Source organism: Babylonia areolata, chromosome 1, assembly GCF_041734735.1.
Source record: "Babylonia areolata isolate BAREFJ2019XMU chromosome 1, ASM4173473v1, whole genome shotgun sequence".
NCBI lineage: Eukaryota > Metazoa > Mollusca > Gastropoda > Neogastropoda > Buccinidae > Babylonia > Babylonia areolata.
In genome coordinates, this window is record NC_134876.1 from 44,244,730 (window position 1) to 44,249,665 (window position 4,936).

Consider the following 4,936-nt stretch of genomic DNA (forward strand, 5'->3'; position numbering starts at 1 on the left):
ATTTCTTTCTTTTTTTTTATTAGCCCAAGTGTGTTCACGATGATTATTTTGAAACTAATGCTTAACATTTGTTGTCAGGCAGCTGTGCATGTTTGTGTGCTTATGTGTGTGTGTGTGTGTTTGAAACTGCAGAAAGTAAAGAAATATGTCAGTCATGTGTTCTTTTATCTGTGTGTGCTGGTATGTCTGTTCATCTGTACATCTGTTTGGCAGCTGCTTCTTGCTATTTCATGGATCAGTTTTATGAGTTCATTTTGACCAGTGGAAGCATAATTTCACTTCATTGATGTATCTTTAGGATCGTTGTTCAAATTCCTTGACTGATACTGCAGTTCAGGACTGGTTGATACCAGGAAAAATTTTGAAAGGAAGCATATCATTACAGCCTTGTCATGTTGTCCCAACCCTAAACGGATCTCATTGCCATGGTAATTCATTCCTCATCCTTATTTGTCATCACAAAAAGTAGAGAGGTGGAAGGAGGATTTTGACAGCTACGGAATTTGGTTCCTGGTCGCATGCTTGCAGATCGGTTCATTACATCCATTTTGTTTAGATTCTTAATTCCATTAATTTCCTGTTACCATTGTTTCTGCTACTTTTGCTACTGTTGCTATCAGCATTACAAGGATATGTGTTTATATGCATATATGCCGCTGGTCTTGTATATACAACAGGCGTATTTCTCTCTCACTCACTCCTTCCCACTCCCCTCCCTGTGTGTGATTTTTTATAGTGCCTTAATTAAAAATGTAGTGTATATTGAGTGCTGCACAGATATTTGATATCGTAGAGTGATGCTGGCTTTCCTTTCTGCTGTGTGATTCCCTTGTGTATCTGTGCTTTGGTTTATTTCAGTTTGGGTTGTGCCTTGCTTGTGACAAGATTTTTTTTTTTTTTTTTTTTTTCTCTCAAGGCCTGACTAAGCGCGTTGGGTTACGCTGCTGGTCAGGCATCTGCTTGGCGGATGTGGTGTAGCGTATATGGATTTGTCCGAACGCAGTGACGCTTCCTTGAGCTACTGATACTGATACTTGTGACAGAAAACTTTTATGAGTTTCATAGTGTGTTACAGAATTACTGGGGGAGGGGAGGGGGGGGGGGGGGGGGGGGGGGGGGCTTGTGTGTTTTTTTTTTTTTTTTGGTTGTTGTTGTTTTGGCTATTTCATTTTTCATTATAACCTGATTTTTTTTATACAAATCATCCTAATCCTTTTGCTAGATACAAAGTTGTCGCTAAAAGTTTTGGAGGCTTTTATGCTCAATAAGAGCTTGTACTTGAACTTGATTATCTAAAGTTTGACTGCTTCTTGTTCCAGTTCTTTACAGATATGTTTTTGGTAGATTGTATAATGACGTTAATGATTTGAGTGAATATGTATGTGTTTGTTTGTGTGGAGAAGTCAGTTTGTGTTAGTTTTCTTATGTTTGTGAATTTACTTATTTCACTTAGATTAAGCACAATCTAGCCTTATTTGATCAATTATTAACTAATTTGTAAATGGTCACACATTTAGGATCCTTTTTCTCATTATTTAACTGCACAGTTGAACTGAAAACAGGTATGTCATTTATCATGTAAAGTGTACATCAAATATCAAACTTTTGAAAGGGTTTACGCATATATGTGCAGTTTTTTGACTCACTTGTGTAAACAAAGTGAGTCTATGTTTTGACCCGGTGTTCGGTTGGCTCTCTGTGTGTGTGTGTATGATGTCTGTGTGTCTGTGGTAAACTTTAACATTGACATTTTCTCTGCAACTACTTTGTCAGTTGACACAAAATTTGGTATAAAAATAGGAAAAATTCAGTTCTTTCCAGTCATCTTGTTTAAAACAATATTGCACCTCTGGGATGGGCACAAAAAAATAAAGAATGAAGCCTAATTATATGCAAACTGCATTTACTGTTATATTTATATTTTTTGTATTCTCTAAACTTGGCACTTTGATCTGATATTCTGACACAACAATAAGAGCAGTCATTATTATCATTTTTTGTTCAAACAGGAACTTCTTTTGCTACGCATAGAAGTTACATTTATTTTGCATGTCTTTGGTGCAGATAGTAAAAAAGGGAAATTATTCTGTAATGCCAGGGGAGTTAATTTGCTTTAAACTGATCTTTCTCATCTTAAACATTACATTTTGAAATTATACTCAATACATAAAAAGCTTGGATTTTTTTTGAAAGTGTATCACAAGTGAGTCTTGAAGGCCTTGCCTCTCTTGTTCTTCTTCTTCTTTTTTAAGCAGTAGATGTACATATAATTGAATGAGACTTTGTGTGTGCATTGTTTTCAATGGTTTGTCACTGTTGTCTCTCTCTGAGTGCTGTGAGTGTAGACATTCTCTTTCTGTGTGGTCTCTTCTTGTAGATGAGTGAACTGGGTCTGGGGAACTGCCACAGAATCCCCTTCCATCGCTGCTTCCTGCCCCCTCAGTATACCGGCATCGCTGGATGTCACCTGGAAGAAAAACTGTGCAATATAATAAACTTTTTACTTCTCTGGTGCAAACCACTTTAGCTACCCTTTTATTGAGAGGATTGACTGTGCTCGGAAAAGATGGTATATATAGTGAGGTAATTTGCCATAAACATGATGGTGTATATTGTGAAGTAATGTGCCAGTGTTTCACAGCTTTTTTTTTTTTTATAGCAAGATTGCTGAAGTAGTTGTTACACATAAATGAATGGTGTTCATGAATTTAATGCTGTTTGTGATTTATTTTTCACAAATATATTTTTTTCCAGCCATACCTGTTAGTATTAAGGATAGTGTTTGTTTCAACTTAACTTGTGTGAGTGTGAATGTGTGGTGTGTGTGTGTGTGTGTGTGTGTGTGTGTGTGTGTGACAACAAATTTAGCTTCAACTTAGCTTTTTTTCTTTTTTTTAGCAAATTATTAGGAAAAATTGCACACAATTTTTTTTGTATGTCGCTCTTAAGTGGAAATGTGAGCAGCATAACTCAGCACTACAACAACACATGATAGTGTTTTCTTGCATGCTCTAATGGTATCCATTTTTGAAAATATACTGTATCAGAAAATGTTTGGAATAAAATTGACATTTTTTCCCACCCAAATATATTCAAAGTAATGTAATTCCTTTGTAAATTGTAAGTGTTGATTTCATTAGAAACTGGATTGTGTGAAAGAAAGCTTTACCCAGCAAATGAAATATGTGAAAAAACAACGTTAAAAATACTAGCTTGATACTCTGGGCATTATACTAGTTATATTAATCATAAATGTCTAATATGGAGATGTTCAGAATGTCAAAGGTTATGTCAGTATTTCAGTGGGTTTCTTTAAAAAAAAAAAAATAATTTATGTTTTTTATGTCAGCCGGCTGATATCCTGAAGTGATATACCAAGTAGATTACTGATACATGTCAGATTTCATGTACAGCATTATTTATTTGTTTATTTATTCATTTCATAAATTGGTGGTTTCTTCATGCTGCATTGCTCCTATTTGTTGTTGTTATATTGTTCAAAGGTCATTTGAATCCATAAGCTACAGTGTAGAAATTATTCATCTTTCCCTTCCCCATCGCTCCCTTTTCCACTGTGCTGTCTCAGTCCCTTCCATACAGAATGGTTATGTCTTTTTTTGTATTTGTGTCAGGATGGGGATTGAGAGGGGTCAGTAGTGGGGCTGGGGACAGGGGAAGTTTTCGTTTGTTAATAGATTCAGCATCTCTGCTTTTTTTTTTTTTTTTTTTTTTTCTTTTTTTTAAGCAGAATGACAAATAGAAGAAAGCAATGATTTTAGCTTGAATGAGAATTTCAAGTTATCATGTGTTGAATTTACACTCCCTGTGTCATATCTTAACAGTAATATTTTTGCTTTACTGTCTGAGTTATTAGGTGAAAATCATGCGAGCCTTAACACAAATTTATAAAGATACACGCAGAAGAAATAATCTTTCTTGTCCACTCATCTTTCCTTTTTTGTGTGTCATAATTGACCACAATAAGATGTATGTCAACACAACAGAAAGCAGGGTAATGTTTCATTTGTACTTTTCAATCTGTCGTTTGCTTCTTTATTGATGCGTTCTTTCCTGTGGACTTGCTTTAAAGTTATGGGCATCTCTTGCACTCTCACACGCATGTGCACACATTCACTCATACATGCATACACATGTTTTACACAGAGATGCTTGTGTCCTTACAAATGTTGCCTATACAGCATATGAGGGCTTTTCAATAAGTTCAGAGATGTGACATAACGTATCACAACATTCACACCTATTATTAAAACCATTGAATTTTGAACTGCAAGACAAAATACAGAGCCATGGTGGCTGTGCTCAAGTCAACACTGAACTGCGCAGACGTGATTTTCATGCAGTGATCATGTACAACTTTCAAAAAGGCTTGCCTCCAAAAGAATGACTTTTGAGTTTGTCTGTGTGTTTGGGGAAATAGTCTGATTTCAGGGCTACAGTTTTCAGGCAATACAAAGAATTTCACTTAAAAAAATGGCACTTAAAGATGACAGCCATACCAGCTCTGTCCAGGAACACCCAGTTGCTGAGGACAAAGTAACCATAGCTAAGTCCTTGATCAAGGACAGTCTCGGAATAACATACCAGGAGGCAGAGCAGGAACTAAAGAGCTCAAGAGGGAGTTCAATGGACATTCAAATGTCTGGGAAGTCCAGAAACCAAGCAGCAGTCAGTTGTGTGGGTCTCCCCAGGTTAGGACCCATCTGTAGAGTTCAAAAGATTAAGGAATGTTGACAAAAAAAAAATGGTGGCATGTTTCTTCTCCAAATCTGGCCATGTAGCCATGAAACAGTAAAGGGAGATAATGACCTCCAGCTGGTATATCGACCATTGTCTACACAAGGTCTTCGAGGAATGGTGCAAGTGCCTCCCACACACAGATGCCCACAGACTGCTGCTCCATCATGACAATGCCAGC

General features: G+C 36.6%; 1 protein-coding gene across 2 annotated transcripts in view; it reads left to right on the forward strand.

Annotated features, from left to right (window-relative positions):
- LOC143292304 (coiled-coil domain-containing protein 154-like) overlaps nt 1-3,651 on the forward strand; it is a 41,232-nt gene extending 37,581 nt beyond the window's left edge. For both annotated transcript variants that reach the window (XM_076602500.1, XM_076602508.1), the window contains exon 15: nt 2,378-3,651. The gene's annotated coding sequence lies outside the window, so the exon portion shown is untranslated. The remainder of the gene's footprint in view (nt 1-2,377) is intronic.
- Nucleotides 3,652-4,936: the final 1,285 nt, after the last annotated feature.